Genomic DNA, 18,775 nt, shown 5'->3' with positions numbered 1-18,775 from the left:
TCAGGCTCCCTCCTCTCTGGTTCTGGGTCTGTCACCTGAGAACCACAGCTGCCAAGTCACCGCAACTTGGCAGCTCCTGCACTGAGTGTCTGCCCCCTGGTGGTCAGATCACGTCATAGCTACCAGTCAGACAGTCAGATGGTTGCTTAGGCATTTATATATACAGATATCTTAGAAAGGTTGATGGAGAATATTATACATACTACAATAAATACAAAAATATTCTTCAAATATGTCATATAGGTAAAAGTAATAAATTTTATAAAGGGTGCATTAGAAGAAACTATATTCTGTGGAAATTTACTCCCTATGGGGTCTCTAACCCTCTCAAAATCATTCACTTTAAAATGTATACACAACTTGGTGTCGATAATAATAGAGTTTTAATCTTCTACTGGACCTTCTCGGTTAATGAAATATAAGAACATTTATAAAAGGAAAGGGTTTTTTTCTCCTTTATTTTTATTGTTTTTAAAGGTCAGATGTTTATTTTTAAAGTTGCTGTCTTTAGTATCAAGATACTAAAGTTTTTTTTCTCTCTCTTGAAAGAAAAAAGTATTTATAATAATAAAATTAAAATTAACTACAAATATCATTCAAAATCCTATTGCAATTCATAAAGCTTTCTCCCTAAAATTTCATATACTATGTAATAAGGTCTGATGACTTCTTAAGTGCTAATTCATTTCGAAATACTGGGACAAAAATAAAATGACTTCGATAAAATTAGTAATTTGAAAGCTGCTTTGTGAAGTCTTTGAGTTTAAACAAAAAAAACTGTTGAAAATCCACCCCATTTAAAAGACTTCAAAAAAACAAAATATGACTTCAATGCTAAAACTTTGGGATCTTTCTCTGATGTATGGCCCAATTTCTCATATAGTGGATCAACCCTGTATTTAACTCAATTTGTCCTAAGTAAATCTAGATTAACATACCTTATGAATATTTGCTTACATGTAAATAACCAAAAGATTAGGTTTCTGGCACATTTTGATGATGATACCGAGCACTCTTTACTAGGAAAACATTGCTTTCAAGCAAAGTTACTCTATCATCTATAAGCTTTGTAGGATAATTATCTTGAATGGAGAGTTTAATTGATTTTAGATGGGACAGATATAGTTGCCAGGTGATTTCCCTATGCAGCTAGCAATAATTCATACCTTACCCTGACAGTGGTAATATGGATGCTATAGATTTTGCAGCTTAAAATAAAACCATATCCCCCAACTTTAGCCATAGTTAGTTTTGTCAATAAATACTAAAAACATACAATAATATTTTTTATATTTTAGAATACAGTTACACTTCCTTCACATTCTGAACAAATTCTAAATGTCTTATCACTAATTTCCATTATCAACCATTAAAATAAATTCTAAAACTTAAATTTTTAGTTTTAAACTATATTTGTTTCTTATTGCCATGTAGTTACTAAATTTGAAGATATTATTGCCTTTTTAACTGCTCTAACTTGCCTTTATAAGTCACATCTCTTTAGTATTAATGGAATAAGCAACACTAAACAAAACTTTCTCCTAAAATATTTGGACTCTAGCATATCCTATATAAAATAAAGCCCCAATATGCAAATCAACTGAATGGTAGAACAACTGCTCGCTATGATGCACACTGACCACCAGGGGGCAGATGCTCAACGCAGAAGCTGCTTCCTGGTGGTCAGTGCGCTCCCACAGCAGGAGTGCCGCTCAACCAGAAGCCAGACTCATGACTGGTGAGTGCAATGGCAGTGGTGCGATCTTCTCCTGCCTGAGCTGCAGGCAGGAAGTAAGGAGCGAGGGGTCCCGAACTGCGAGAGCCCCAGACTGCGAGAGGGATGTCTGACTGCCAGCTTAGGCTTGATCTCCAGGGGACATCCTCTGAGGGGTCTAGGACTGGGAGATGGAGCAAGCTGGGCTGATAGACAGCCGCCACCCCCGCCCCAAGTGCATGAATTTCATGTACCAGGCCTCTAGTCATTAATAAAAAACATTTTCCTAGATTACTTTTCTAACATGTGATGAAAGGTATTGATTTCAAGTGACATAGATACAAAAATGATAAATTCATGGTATAAGGAATTAACATAAAAGCATTTTGGTTCTAATGTTCAATATAGCTTTCAAGGTATAAATGTACTATTAATATTAACTTAGATTCAGGAAATGTCTGAATCTATTTAAATAGTTCAAGTTCATAAATAGCCAAGTTTTATGAAGTGTTATGATTTTAAGCATTATTTTTGTGAATTATTTAAAAAAAAAAAGACTTTTATCCTACCCCTTGTGAAAAATAGGTTAAACAATATATTAGCATACAACTTTCACTGCACAAATAAAATTGAGTTTATGACATGTGAGCCTTCTATAAAGAGAATGAGCTGTCCCTACATGCAAGTCATTATGATTAGAGTACGTAACAATGCATAAACTTGCACCTCGGTGATTTTAAATTCTGTATCTTATGACCTCATGTCAAGGCACAGCAGATTCCAATAAGACCAATCGAAGTCAATTGAACAAAAATACATTCTAAATAACATAAAGTATGATTGAGTGTGTATGAGTATATGAAATCTGTAAGGAGAAAACCACAAATCTAATTCCATACATTATATGTCTATTTAACAATTTTCATGACAGTTACATTGAACCAAGTAGAATGTTCATCTAGTGTGCAGTTAGTAAAAGAAAGCTTATCTACACTAAAGCCTTGCAATATTAGAAAATCTGGAATTCTTCTTTATCTCCAGTATAAATACACAGCATATTTTTAAAACATCATTATAATGAATGGTGATTACAGATGGAACTCAAACTGATTACAAGATTGACTCATAGTAAATCTCCACAATTTCAAATACATATCATAATAGTGCTGCCTGTCATCTCAAAAACTAAATTGTTCTTCCTATATAATACAGACATTATATTGTTGACATTAAAAAAAGTATAAAACTCATAGACCGAAAAATCAGAAGAATCCTCCTTCCCAGAGATTTCCTGTATTTCTTAAAAGGTTTTCTTTTTCTTCTTTTTTTTTTTTTTTTTGGTTTATCCTCCACAAAAGCATGTGCATTGACACTAAGTAAAATTAATAACTACTAACCTACTTTATTATAGCACAGTACATAAATTAAAATTTTGAAAAAAAATATAGATTTGTTAAATGTTTTATGCAGTGCATACACAAAAAACCAACTCAATTCTAAGAATGTGTTTGTAATTTGAGACAAATTAAGACACAGAGTACCATGTTCACCACACATGAGTTAATAAATATGGCTTTGATTATAGCATGATTAAAAACATACATTTTAGCTCATTTTAATATTTTACAAGGACATTGTTTTCATTGACAGTAATTAAAATCCAAGTCTAAGAACTGTGGCAAATCTTAACTTCTCATTAATATAATGAAAATACCATTTTGAAACATTTCCCTCCTATTTTAGAAGACTATTTCAGATACGTTTATGTCTACAAAAGTTGTGTCTACTCCCATCCATAAGTTATATACAATAGTGGAGCTGACATTGGGATAAATCAGTAATACTGTGTTATGCAGCAGGGATAAGCTGCCAGGGATAGGAAATTAGCTGCCAGGGATAAGAAACGCTATTATTTAATAGGACTTACTTTTCTAGGCAATAAAATAAAATGGAAAAACATACTTGTTAAATTTAGTCATTAATCTGTGAAATGTGAAACCCAATGTGTAATGATGCAAAATTACAGATGAGTTACTATCAGTCTAAATTCCTAGTATACTAAAAATATTGGTCCTCAAATACTTTTTGGTGAGTTCATCCAAAATTCACATCAGTGGTCACTCCATAATTTGATGGTGGGGCTAGATTCATCTCCAACTATTTGTCTTAAGCAAGCACGCTTCAATAATTCTAAGTAACGTAAAACCCAATCTCTGGTGTGGGCCCAGGATACACACACAAAAAGCGTCATTCCTTGGAAGAATTACATTCTCTCCCGCCCTCAGGGATTTGTTAGAGTGGCAGTTCTCTAAATGCATGTTAGAAATTTCACTTTCAAAATCCCCCTTTGTTCACAATATGTTCTGTTTCTACGGTAGAACCAACAATAACATTCTCTCTGTCTCTTCGGCATATAAATTTGATGGTTCAAGCAAATGCATCAACTATTTTTAATTAAGTTAAAGAGGTGTCAAAGATGTTTGTATTTAGAAATTATTTATGCTCAACAGAACCTGCAGAGTGAACAAAATCTAGAGAGAGATTAAGTATTTGCTTTGGGGCCTGTGATGCCATCTTATGTCTTTCATAAGTAGCTTATCTCCAAAAGGAGAATTTCATTAATATATTTAATTGAGGTGGTACTTTTTGGATTATAAAGTCCTTTTTGGTGAAGTTGAGAATTAACTTTTGGAATGCCAACCTTACCAGCCCAGAATTCTATAAAAATAGTTATAGTGATTTCAGAATCAATATTTCTAGTTGAGCTGAGTTCAGTCATTAAAAAAAAAAGACAAGGCCTCAACTTGGAAAATAATAACTTATATATAAGCATATATGTTAAAAATATTTCCAGTAATAATACTGATAAGCATTTCTGTCAATTTTAATGGGATGTAAAAATTAAGAAAAGATGCTTTTTCTGCCTCAGAGTTTACTTATTTGAAACTTTGAATAATCAGAGAACTATGTTGTATTTTAACTTCTCTATTAACATTATTGTATCTCATCTGCTATTTATAATTATTTTGTTTTTTATAAAACATGAAAATTAGCTATTGTGTAAAAAAGAACATTGTATTAGAAACTGGACACTTGTGATTATTATCCTAACTCTGCCATTTTAGGTGAATTCTCTTTATAATAGCCCTTTATTTCTATAAACCTTATCCTCATCTAAAATGGGGATAATACCACTTGGTCACAATATTTTACGAGGATTAAATGAGATATGTTAGATTTGTAAATTAGAAACAACTTTAGCAATAGATTTTATGTATAATTACATAGTTGTGATTATAAATATGAAATAATGGTATTATAGTTGAATACCTATCCTAGCTAATATAGGTAATATCAGTAATTTTGCAAAATATGTATGCTGTGAAATGGGCTTAGAAAAATAATAAAGTCACTTTGTTTGTAGAAATTATTAATTGGCTTGATATAAGCCAAATGCTTGAGTGTTCAGAATAAATGAATATATTTTTTAAAAATTCCATTTGTTAAGTGATGAGGAAATAACATATATAAAAATAGTAACATAAATCTTCCTATTAATTTCCACAAAGCCAATGTAAGCCTAAGGGAATAAGAATATGGCTACTTTTATAGTATAAGCTATCTATATACTGAAATGTATACAGCTTAACAATTAATCAAAAATATCTGAATAATTAATCTGACCAGCTCATATCCTTAATCTAAAATTAAGCATTTTGTCATTTCTTTCTTTTTTTTTTTAATATATTTTATTGATATTTCACAGAGAGGAGGAAGGCAGAGAGTAGAGAGCTAGAAACGTTGATGAGAGAGAAACATCGACCAGCTGCCTCTTGCACACCCCCTACTGGGGATGTGCCCGCAACCAATGTACATGCCCTTGACCGGAATCGAACCTGGGACCTTTCAGTCCGCAGACCGACGCTCTACCACTGAGCCAAACCGGCTTTGGCTTGTCATTTCTTTATATAATATTTTTAAGTGGGAGAACAAAATACATGTGATATATAAACCAAATATTTCAGGCTGAATTTCTCCAAATCAGGAAACAAGTAGACCATTTTATGCCTTTATGTATTTTTTCTGATGACTCAGATTACCCCTGAAAATGTTTCCTTGCTACCAGCTTATATTATACCTTAAGAATTATTTGGTATAGATATTAACTATGGGATACATTTTAATAATTAATATTCTAATTAGTTATAAACATCCTAACTTCCTCAGATTTCTTTCTTTTCCTCACATGTCTTTTATAGTCCTAACAAAATAATCTAAATAATAAAAAGATTGATGGTCTTAAAAAAATAACAAGTTTAAATATGTACTAGTGTCACTTGGATGATGGGGTTTGGGGAAAAATAGAAAATTTCGTGACTTTAAATAGGCTAAAAGACATCTCAAATAATATTATTTGAGATGGAAGACATTAGTCATCAGTTTAAATTTTCCTAATTTTGAAAGACTCATAACTTAGATTTTTGAGACTCCATGAGGCTTTAGGTTTCAGAAACATTCCCAAAATACCATGTTGTGCAATGACCTCTTTACTCCTTAGCTCTGCAGTGAACTGATGCTACAAGACCCAGAAGTGGTTGTAAATGAAAGTTCCTGAAAGTTTCAAGCAATAACAACAACAAAAACAAAAACCACACATACATACATAAACATACACATGCATGCGCGCGTGCACACACACACACACTTTTGTGCCTTAGAATAACAAAAGAAGGGTATTCGTGGTCTTCAGCAAATCTAGACCAGACTGTATTTATTATCTGCATTAAATGAGAAGAAAGTGTATCTGAAGAAAAGCCTTCAAGATGATTGATAGGGCAAAATGATTTCCACCAATAATAGTTTAGAGAGGAATAAATTTCATGTATAAATATGGTTTGAGGCTTCATGACTGAAAAATGTCTTCCTTAGCATGTAGATATATACAGAATGAGAAAGTACGCTGAATAGCAAATCACAAAATTAACAATCTGAGGGAAACTTTTCTTTTTCTTCTAACACAATGACTCTTCTTCAATAGGAATTTGGGGAAGTGCTGCACACAGGAGGGAAATATTTTACTGCAACTTTCCAACTGACCAGGCTTCCACATTGACACTGAGTATTCCATTCACTTGGGAGAACAGGTTGTCACGTGCAAAGCCTCGGAATAACCAGCCAGGAAACCCTGTGGAAAAAACCGGGGTTTATTTGTTTTCATTGTTTGGGGACTGGATGTTAACCACAGGTTAAAGAAATTGTAGTGCTGGGCAAGTTCACAGCATATATTATAAGAAAGCACTCTAGATGTAAATCTCCTTGATAAAGAAAAAGGTTAGTTTTTATCCAGACCTCACATCCAGGCACTGCTAGCAAAATAAGATTAATTTGCAATAATAATTCTGAATGTCAAGTCAATTTCTACCTGCCTCTACATCCAAAGATATAAAAATGAAAAATATGGAGATCAATATATTAACATGGTTTTGGTAATATATATAATAAGGATAAGAGTCAAATGATGATAAAGATGAATTTAAGGGCATGTAGAATAAAATGGAAGTACTTATGAGGAATTGATACTGCTTAAGCTTTAAAATATATAATTAAGCTAAAAAATATTAGAAAACAAATTTAATCTAGCTAACATTTTGGGTAATATAAATGAATGTTTAAAACCAGAGTTCCAGCAAAGCAAGTTACTGTAAATGTTGCTTATTTCCTTTCTTTTTGGTTTTGTTTCTGTTTGTTTGTCTTTGTTTTTATTTTGTGTATGCAAACAAAAAAGTTATAGAAACATTAAAGGACTTTTTTAAGGTTGGAAATGCCTTGACTGGTAGTGGGAAATCACTGGGCATAGAAGTTTAAAAAAGATGTTTATGCCTCAACATGGTTCTAGAGAAACATGCTAAGTATCCATATTCATAAACCATCAAAAGTAGAGCCATCAGAAACTAGGCTGCAAAACACTGCAAGGTCACCTCTGCCGCAGTGCATAAGAGGTCAGGCAGTCCCTTTAAATGTGCCCAGCTCCATCTGATGAAAGATAATTCAAGTAAGAAAACCACAAAAAGCAATGAAGGGGAAAATAGCAAATATACCTCTTTGTATAAAGCCAACAAAGTTAAGGTAGCTCAAAGATTAATCCACTGACTTAAGAAAAGATGTCCAGAGTTCCTAAATACTTAAGGTTTGGATTAATCACTCTACAATGATCTTTTCATTAAAATAATTTCAAAATATCTTCATCTTACATTTTCATAATAAAACCTGTACCATTTAAAAAAAAACCAAAAAAAAACCAGGGCATCTCACTGGCCTAGACTTAGAATGCTCAACATGATTTTGTGGCTTGGTCACAGGGGCTCTCTTAAGCAGGGGCCTTCTACTCAGAAATGCATGGCAAACCATATTAATGGTGTGTCTGCCTAACATTAGATCAATGACTCCGCAATTGCTTAGTGGTACTGAACTACTCCCAAGCTCACTTCAGAGGGTACATATTCTTTTCTTTTCTTTTCTTTCTTTTTTTTTTTTTTTAGGACAACATACTTCAATATTTTTAAATATTTAATTTAAAGCAATACCCACAGAGGTCTTTGTGTGGGATATGAAGTAAATCTACTAAGATATTATAAAACTCTTAATTAATCCAGACCACCAGACAGCCATGCACCTGTACTTACATTGCATTTCCAGAGTCCCTTTCTCCTCACTGCCCCCAATATCGTTTTTATATACTGTCCTTTAGCAAATCACTAACTGGTGATGAATTTACTCACATATGGATCATGCTGCTGCTGCTATTTCTCTGTGAAACTACACAGAAAAACCTTCTTTCTGGTGTCAATATCAGGAAAAATAAATATGTATGTAAATGACTGGTTCTTATGTTACAGAAATTGTAAATTTTGTAACTGATAGGACTCTTCTCAGAGCATGTGTGTTAGAATGTTTATTATTAAAACGGAAACCAAATTTTCTACCCTTGTTCTTACTCATCAACTGTTTTACACACTTTTAACTTATTTCAAATGGCTATATATTCACATTTGGTAGCTAACTTAAGTTGCTTTTAGTATTAAGGCAGATTATAAAGTGGGAATTAAAATAAAATTAAATATTTATACATAAAACATAATTTAATATATTTACTATAACCATTTTCATTAAAGTTTAGATTTTTTTCATTCATCAATCTCAAAATATCTTTGATACAATGGGAAACAACTTAGAAATACAAGTGATATACAGGTGTTAGCTTATTTATAGCTTTTAAATAGCAGAATTTGGTAAACACAAATATATACGGTATTAGCTTATTTGTAAATATTGCCAAAGAATGGGAAGTAAGTGAAAAAGGGTTTTCAACTAACAAAAACCAGTATCACAAATCTGAGGTCCTTCAAAACCTAGTAAACTTTCACTCATAATTTTACAATCACAATCCTAAGCGTCGGTCTGTTATTGAGCCCCATACAACCAGGGAAGATGCACATTGCTAAACACAAAGAAACCGGTTCAGGTAAGCACATCGACAGCAATAAGAATTCACAGGATAACTGAAAACAAAACAAACAAATCAAAAAATTGGGTTAAGGCTCTTTCTGCCCTTAACACTGTGATACTGTGAGTATACTATAACTGTACTAACAGACAACATAATAACTGATGTTAAAACAATAGCCATTAGACAACAACTAAAAAAATTATTGTATGAAGCATGAACTTTTGTGAAAGCACGATATAATCCTTTTTCCAGACTTCCTGGTTAAAAATAAACAACAACAAAAAGAGTAATATACAATTCTATGTAAAATTTTTTAATTAAAATAATGAAAATATAATTAATTACAACATGCCAGTTGGCAATTGTTTAGCATATTGGAAAACTCAGATACCTAGAATGAGGTATTTGAAGCTAAGATTTTATAATTCCAAAATTAAATCATTACTCATCAATGCAAAAAAAGAGAAACATGGAACAGTTTATCAAACAGTGCTTTAGATTTATGTGTTAATATTAAGGATTTAATGCACTATAAATAGAATCTTATTTTCTCCCTTTGAATGTTATATTTTTTAATATTTTATGAATGTAGTACCAAAAATAAAAAAAATAGAGGGTCAATTGCTCCTTGAATAATGTTCTACACATATAGTGGCTAAATTGTTTTTTAAAGGTACTTACTAAAATTAATGTCTCTTAAGTAAGAGTAAAACAAAGTGAACAAAACTATCATTTCTGAAGGATTGGTTATATAACTGAATTATGTGAAATTAACTGATATTTGATGAAAATAATTAAAACTGATTATTGTTAGCATTGATATCTAACATTTTCAGTGACAATAAAACTGAAATTTGAAATTAGTCTTTGAACAATTTGTTAGCAGTATTACATTGAATGCTACTTCAATAACATTAAGAATAATAATTTTTTCTGAGTTCTCTAATGCAAATTTTATAAATTGATACCAAGCCTTTATAATTAAGATATAGTGATATTACTCACAAAGGCAGTAAATATCATTAAGTAATTTCAATAACTATGAGCACATTTAAGATTGACAGAATAAGTCCAATGATCTTAACAATATAAGACCATATAACTACACATGATTTCCAATTTAATCAACTCAAATTTTAGCTAAAATTACCTATTGACCACAGCAAGAATGATCTGGAGAAATGGATGAACCAATGAAAATGGATGAACCAAAGAGAACAATTATATCAATATCTCTTATACTCATTTTCTTCCTATCTGGCAAAACTGTAAGTAACATTTACCTTTAGGTATAAAATGCTTATTATTCATTTTTAAAATATATCTTTAAACTTGGATTCAAGTAATTGTTGCAACTATATTCTAATGTCTAAATATTAATTTTTCAAATGAGAAACTATATTACTCTAGCCTGGCTATTTTGCTTTTTTAAAAAAAAAATGTTGAAAGTGATAAAAAAGAAAAAAAAAGAAAAAGAAAAAGAAAAAACAGCCCTGGGCAGTCTGCTCAGTGGTTGGAGCATCGTCCTTGTGCATCAGGGAGACACCGGTTCCATTCCTAGTCAAGGGCAGGTACTTGAGTTGCATATTTGTTCCCAGCCTAGAGTCAAGTCGGGGTGCTTGAGGGAGAAGACCAGTCTATGTATCTCTCACATCAATGTTTCTTTCTCTTTCCCTCCCTCCCCTCTACTCTCTCTGGAAAGCAATGGAAAAAATTTCCTCATGTGAGGGTTAACAAAACAAAAAAAGAAAAGGATTAAAAACACTGAAAGGAGACATCTTGCTGGCCTTTATAATTTCACTAATCAAGAATTTCTATAATTTTATTTGTTTTCTAAAGTGATGCACTAATATTATAGTTTGTTGTTGGTGGTTTTTTTAATATATTTTATTAATTTTTTTACAGAGAGGGAATAGAGAGTTAGAAACATCGATGAAAATCATCGATTAGCTGCCTCTTGCACACCCCCTATTGGGGATGTGCCCGAAACCAAGGTATGTGCCCTTAAGCGGAATCGAACCTGGGTCCTTTCAGTCCGCAGGCTGACAGTCTATCCACTGAGCCAACGGGTTTCGGCAATAGTTTTAATGACAAAAATCACATACACACACACACACACACACACACACACACACAAACACACACACACACACCGATCTTTGGGCCTATTAGCTACAGTCTTCGTTCACTGTATTTTAGGTCAAATACCCAGATGTGCAGTTAGTTCACAGGCAAGAAAACTGTACTCATTGCAATTCAGCTTCGTACGACCAGTCAGGGTAAATGTGGAGACTAAAGAGAGTATGTTCAAAGATTCTGGATGTCAAACCCAAAGGGGGAACCTTCAAGCAAAGCCACCAGAAACAGATCTTTCTCCTCATTACAAACCATGAGTTTCTCACCAATATTTTGAGGTGATTAAACAGATATTTAGGAGTTCTAATTTCATACTCAATTTTTCCATCACTTTTGTGTCTTCATTTAGTAGCTTTGATGATGACAATAAAATCTCATAGACGAAAACAAACCTTACATGAAAACCACTATAACTAAATGTCTGATTCTAGAACAAGACTAGCATATGAAGTCAGGAAATCACAACTTATTTGTCAAAGAAGTCTTTTGTCAGAGAATTAAAAATAAAAAATAAAAACACACACACAAAAAAACTAGTCTGTCTGGCATTTTGAACAGAAAAAGGCCCTAGCCGGCCCTTCAGGTACAGCTGAAATAATGTTGGTCCACACAAAACACAGCCCCTTATTCGTCTAAATGAAAGCTCTCTATGTTGTATTTGAATTTTCAGTCATCCCTAACCTCTTTACCTACATCAGTATATTTAATCATTTATTTATATTTTTTGATAGTTAAGCCTGGGGTGGATTTTTTCACTGCATTGTGGAATAACAGCCCATGAAAATATCAAGTAGTAATTAAGTATTCTTATAAGCATGAGCATTTTGAAGTAGGTCTAGGGTTTATCCATTATTCATAGAAGAAAAAACTACTTACCTTCATGCAGGCAAGACTTTTCCTACTACTGAATATCAAGTAATTTGTTTTTGTAATACTTTTAATATAATTTTGATTGATTTCAGAGAGGAAGGAAGAGAGAGAAAGAGGTGGAAACATCAATGATGAGAAACAATCATTGATCGGCTGCCTCCTGCATCCCCCTCACTCCCCACTGGAGATCGAGCCCACAACCCGGGCATGTGTCCTTGACCGGAATCAAACCCCCAGACCCTTCAGTCCACAGGCCTATCCACTGAGCCAAACCAGATAGGGCTGTTTTTGTAATATTTAAGGCAAGGTTATAACCTGAGTTATGTGACTCCTTTTATAGGGTGCATAGATTTAAGGGATATATATATACTCTTTAAAATTGTATATAAAATTTTGAGTGCATAACTGTTTCTCTGTGGAGAGCCCATTGCTTCCTTATTTCTCTGAGGGTCCCATGATCTCTCTCAAAATTAACAACAAATGGCTGAAGAGCCGGGATAAGGCCAGCACATTGCTATCTAGCTTCGGTGGGTTACGTCTAGCTCCCAGAATTATTCTATCTTGCAGGTCCTCATCCTCAACAGCATACTTTCATTAAGACTCCTATTTTAGGTAAGCACTTAGGAAGTCAGGAAACCATGTTCAGACAAAATGAGCTTTGTGATTCCATACAGAGGGCAAGGGAATTCACTTGGTCTCTATATATAAGAAAGCACTTTTGTGAATTATCAAGAGTCTAATTAATCATAATTTAAAAAAGCCTTTAATATCAATAGGCAAGAGAACTTACTATATGCAGATGGGCTAATATTTCTTCCCTGATTAGTGCTTTAAATAATTTCAAAGACATTTACCAAAAAGAAAAATATTTAAAAAATGGTAACAAATTTCATATAATCTAAAATTATTAAAAACATTATCTTGGAATCAAAGTAAAATTTCAAAGTGACTAAAAAATTGTTCCAATTTTGACTACCAAGATTCTAGGGCTAAGCATTCTCTTAAAGGACAAAAAATAAAATAAAATAATAAAAACAAAACAAAAAACTGCAATTCTACCAGTTTATTATTACAAAAAGAAAAAAAAATCTAAAAATCTTCAAAAGCTAGGAATAAGTCTAAACTATTTCACAGATGTTATACAGTTAAACTGTATTTGTTAGAACCCATCTATTACAATCAATATGGACCCTTTTCTGAAGTCAGCTTTGAAATTTGTTCAATATTTACAGTTTACCAAAAGAAGAATTTATTTCTCAGGTCTTTAAAACTCATACAACTCATATAAAACTTATTTGAAACAACAAATTTAAATTAACTAGACATTCAAAAAAGTTTGGTTTCATTTCTGCAAAGAACTGACCAACTTATTATATTATTATGACAATTATCTTCTTAAAGATAAAAGTTGGCCTACTTAAAGCAGCCTATCTAAAAATCTAAACCCATTTCATTAACCTACAATTCACAGGCATGAAAATAAGTATTATAAAAGTCTTCTTGATTATTAATATTATTATAATATAATTACTAATTATTTTATTGATTTACCTACTTTATAGTTTCACATGCTGATTCCTAATCTCTCTGGCTTTAGAAAGTGGGATCGGGCCTAAACCAGCAGTTGGACAACCCTCAAGGGGGTCCCAGATTGGAGAAGGTACAGGCTGGGCTGAGGAAGCCCCCTCTGTGCATGAATTTCATGCACCGGGGCTCTAATCAATTTACTGATAGAGTTGTTGCCCTCAAACCTCTTTGTATGGAGATGACTAATCAGACTGGTTCCCTAGAGCTAGAGAGAAATCATCCTTGCTTTTCTTTCATCTCTCATGTGCATCTTTGTGGGGATATGAGACATCACTGCCTCAGCCTTTTTCTCACCATGAGTATCTATCATTAAAAAGACCCAGTCAGATGACAGTGAATACAAGATTCATAATTCTTTTCAGCTAGCAAAAACTAGCCACTCTGCAAGCACATGGCTCAAGTTACATTAAATACTTCTATTGTCCCCAAAGAACATATTTAATTAAACAAAGAACTTGTATGCATACATGCATAACCCATAGACACAGACAATAGGGTGGTGAGGGCCTGGGGCAGGAAGTGGGATGGGGATGAGCTAAAAGGGATCATTGGGGGAGAAAGGGGACTTATGCAATACTGTGGACAGTAAATATTTTTTAAAAATTTTATATTTTATTGATTTTGTACAGAGAGGAAGGGAGAGAGATAGAGAGCTACAAACATCGATGAGAGAGAGTCATCGATCAGCTGCCTCTTGCACACCCCCTACTGGGGATATGCCCGCAACCAAGGTACATGCCCTTGACCGGAATTGAACCCGGGACCTTTCAGTCCCCAAGCTGATGCTCCATTCATTGAGCCAAACCGGTTTCGGCTAAATATTTAATTAAAAATTTTTTTTTTAAAAATCTAGACTTTTTTTAATCAGGCAGCAATCTGATTCAGTCTTTTTAGAGTGAGAGGCTGCTGATTGCGTTTCTCCTAGTTGCCTTGGATCTTTTGGATTTTAAGCTTGCCCTTAGCAGAAAGTGGACCTCTTGAAAGTCATTTGCTGAGAAGAGCAGGCTGGAGCTTCCCCCAGATGCCCTCAGCAGTACGTGCTGTACCTGAGAGCGAGGGAGGGGGCAGGGAGGAGCGCTCACGTCCCTGGCAGGCTTTCAGAGGGCCCAGCAGCTCTGCATCCAGAACCTTATCTGGCTGCAGCAAAACACATGATGCCTCCTTTGCCTCCCAAGGAGTCTGACAGCGGGTGCCCTCAAGACACCTCAAACTTGCTCAATGCCTACTTGGCAAAATAGTTACAGCAGAGTCAAGAGATTCGCTGGTTTAATTTTAAAAAGCCATAATCTCTCTTCCAAAAAACAGCCTCAGTTGCTAAAACACTGCAAAGGAAGAAGAAAAAAAAACCTAAAAGATTTCTATTTCTCTTTTATTAATAAAACTGCATACCTTTACAAATTAAATAATAGTGTCTTTTGCTACACAGAAATGATCATCGGATGATCTTGAGCATCTGAAAAATGCCATGCCGTTCTCACAGAGAATAACATTAGAGTCTTTTTCCAAACTGGCAGAATGGAAACAGGGCCAGAAGGGGTTAGTTCCTCTGTTGCCCAAGGTCACACACCCAACTCTGACCCAAAAGACTCTGTTTCCCTTTCCTTCTTTCTGTCTGGGCTCTGTATTCCCCTTATCTGGGCTCTGTATAGCCCTTCAGTCCAAAGGTTAGCATCACACAAAAACACAGGAATTCCCAAGACGTGCTCTGAAATAACTGTCGACTAGGAGAAACAAGGCCTTGAAGCCTTTGTTTAAATACTCCAAAACAACAACCTACATATAAACTGATATCTTTATATTTTAAGAAGATTAAACTCGGAAACTTCTAATATTAGTGACATCACTGAACAGGGAAAACAACTTTCTCCGATCAAATCACAAAAGGAAAATATGTATTTCTGACTTAATTGTGTAATATACATACAACAAAGTAAGGGTTAAATACTAAATTATAGATGAATGTATGCTCCAGGTATTCATTCAAGACATGAAACATAACAATAACTTAATGTAATGCAACTAGAAGATCACCATGCATTTTAAAATGATATATTTGTGCAATTCCCATGTTCAAAGTAAAATAGTTCTCATTCTCTACTGACATAATCCACTGAAGCATTTTAATATCTTACTCTTTGGATAATTAAACAACATATTGCATTCATTTTACATTTATGCATAAGGTTAATATGATGGCTTAGTTTACCTGTTCCTGGGAGCAGCGTACGTAGGAACTGCAGAAACCAGCAAACATAACAGCAGCATCAGAGTATCAGAGTGGTTAAATAAATGCTGCTGGCATCAAATCACTAAATTCTAGCTAGCAGTGGCAGCAAATCCACAGCGCTCTTAGAAATCCACCAAAATGCAAAAGAATTTTAAAAACAAAAAGTATAAAAACCCTGTAGTCCTTGCATTCTAAATCAAAACAAACAAACAAACAAAAAAAGCCTGCAGTGTTCAACCTTATACAACAGTGACACTAAACAAGGCCGTAAGTGCTGCTGTCATCAAAACGGATCTCTGCAGTGCACAGATGCTCATTGATTACCACACACTAATCTATAGGCTCTGTGCTGTACTAAAAGGTTCCCACTGTAGCAAACACCACAGCTCTGGCAGGTCCATAATTATCCATTTCCTGACACAAGCGCCTTCCTGTAGGTGGAGACACACAGAACACTGGGGTCCCTTAAAGCTAGCACAGGAGAAAAGACTCAGGCAGAGGCTTGAAGAGTGCCTCTTATCCCCTCCCACCCTCAGTGACAATGCACTGAGATACCCATGGGCTAAGATGACAAAGTCAAGCAGACCCCTGCTGGCTTGTGAACCACAGAAAACTCACCTGAAATGATTTGGTCCCATTATCAATCGCTGGCAATGATGCTGTCAAGCCCCGTGTAAGAGGACATTTCCTCTGCAGTTTCCCTATCTGAGAATCCTAGCCCAATGACAACAACTGCACAAGGAAGCATCCACTAGGAGTAGAGGAGTGACTGTTGGGAACAGGGACGAAAGTGCTTGTTCAGGCTCTTCCGGGATGGCCAGCCTCCTGCTATTAGTGGCTCATCTCCAGGGGGCCAAAGGGCAACCTCAAATAGGTTTGGCTAGAGAGTTGGGGGGGTGGGGTCATATTTCCAATATTTTTAAAGATGCAGGTCTTTTGATGATTGTAGAGTCACAATTCATAGTCTAATAGATTTTTTTCACTACAATATAGAATCATTCCCCTCTCATTAAGTCACTACTTTTACATTACTCACCCCATATCATGAATTACACAGAACAACAGCAACAATAACAACAAAAAAATCAATTGATTTTTAAATTATATCATCCCCCAATTTCATCTTTATATTATCTGGTTTCCAGAAACAATGAACAATGATATACTTCTCTAAAGCACTGGGGAATGTTATTAAAAAAAGTAGAGACAAACTGCTATTAGTTTGCTTTAGAAAATGAAATGATCAAGTAATAATAATACCAGGTAGTGAGAATAAAAAACAATCTTTCATTTATTTAAACTAAATGCTCTATGTTTACTTAAACCATATATACTTATAAAAATAATTATCTGATAAGGAAAAAAAATACTGAAACATGGATCATCTCATCATCATGGAATCCACTGCAAAATAGCCACAAATTTAAAAATTTCCCCTCTCCATAGAAAGTTTTTCTCTCTATTTATTGTAGAATCTTTATTTTTTCTTTTCCCCAAACTTGCAAGTATGCTTTAAACTATCTTGAGTCAAAATTGGTCAAATTGTTGCTGGGATATAGAAAGGGAAACAAACATTAACTGAATAACTGTTATGTGCCAAATATTGTGCTGTGCTAATTTTACTTAATTCATTTATTTCTCACAAGCATATGACATAAATCAGTATTACTTGCCCCATGTTACAGAAGGGGCTCAAAAAAGCTAATTAACTCACTCATGGTCACATGGTTTATAAGAAGTAGGCATGGGATTTTAGACTTGACTTTGATTTGAAAGCACATGTAGGAGCTTTTCACTACCCCATGGTAAGTAGGAACTACTGTCACTATTTTGGTAGATTACCCAAAGTTGTGCCAGGTTATGTTAAAGTGCTAGTGACTTGGTGTAAAAACTGTAATGATGCAGAAAGGGCTTATGATCTTCTACCCTTGACTTTACAAATTTAGAGCCAAGGGTTTTTATGGGACTGAAGTCTTATACTTACTGAAGTTGTTTCTTTATGGCTCTGGTATAAGACATACAAATGTCATGGTCTACAGATAGAGCTGCTGGCCCAGCAAGGGTACTGAAGAGTATTGATGAAAGGAGATTCAAAACTTTCAACAACCAATTTACCCATTTCCGCAAACTGGTGCCCTGCCATTTTATTTGATTGGAATTTAAGAATCTACGGATCTTATAAACCTATATGAAGGCTAAGACAACTGAATTAAAACATTTTAATACGCTGTGTGTGGCTAATATTGTGCTTGATTTAGAGGTATCTGCTTTTTGTATGTCTTTTTTTTTCCTATTTTTCTTTTCTCCTTTATCACCTGAAATGGGCTTATTTCAAATTACAAGATCACTTAGTATGCTATTAACCTAATTTCTATCCCCAATTTTATCTCATGAATTTATATTAATTTGGTATATTTATCTTGAGTTCCCTAAAATGCCTGCATATGAGGAAACTTGTCAAATGGTAACAAACTATATTTCTAACAAAAAGCACTTGGTAAACCAAATAAGATCTCTGAAATGGTATACACATTTCATAATTATAGAATCAAAACAGAGATTCCGTATTAGAAAGAGCAAATGTTAAACTTATTTTAACATATCCTATCATTCATTTCTGGATCCCAAATACTCTGTGATCCCATTCATAGTAATAAGTGCCATTCACTGAGTTCACTGTCCATATATCAAGCAGGGGGGGAAATCCTTCTATTTTCATCTATTAACTCATAAA

General features: G+C 34.0%; 1 protein-coding gene across 49 annotated transcripts in view; it reads right to left on the bottom strand.

Moving 5' to 3' along the window:
• RIMS1 (regulating synaptic membrane exocytosis 1) overlaps positions 1-18,775 on the bottom strand; it is a 389,052-nt gene that overhangs the window by 137,632 nt on the left and 232,645 nt on the right. Inside the window, exon 1 of one of the 49 annotated variants that reach the window (XM_084889217.1) lies at positions 16,021-16,264. The exons of the other annotated variants lie outside the window; for them this stretch is intronic. The gene's annotated coding sequence lies outside the window, so the exon portion shown is untranslated. Of the gene's footprint in view, positions 1-16,020; positions 16,265-18,775 lie in introns of those variants that run through there. 49 annotated transcript variants of the gene reach the window in all.

Source organism: Pipistrellus hanaki (genome assembly GCF_964339955.1).
Source record: "Pipistrellus hanaki genome assembly, chromosome: 7".
NCBI lineage: Eukaryota > Metazoa > Chordata > Mammalia > Chiroptera > Vespertilionidae > Pipistrellus > Pipistrellus hanaki.
Note: the sequence above shows the minus strand (reverse complement) of the source record. Positions and strands in the feature narration are given on the sequence as shown.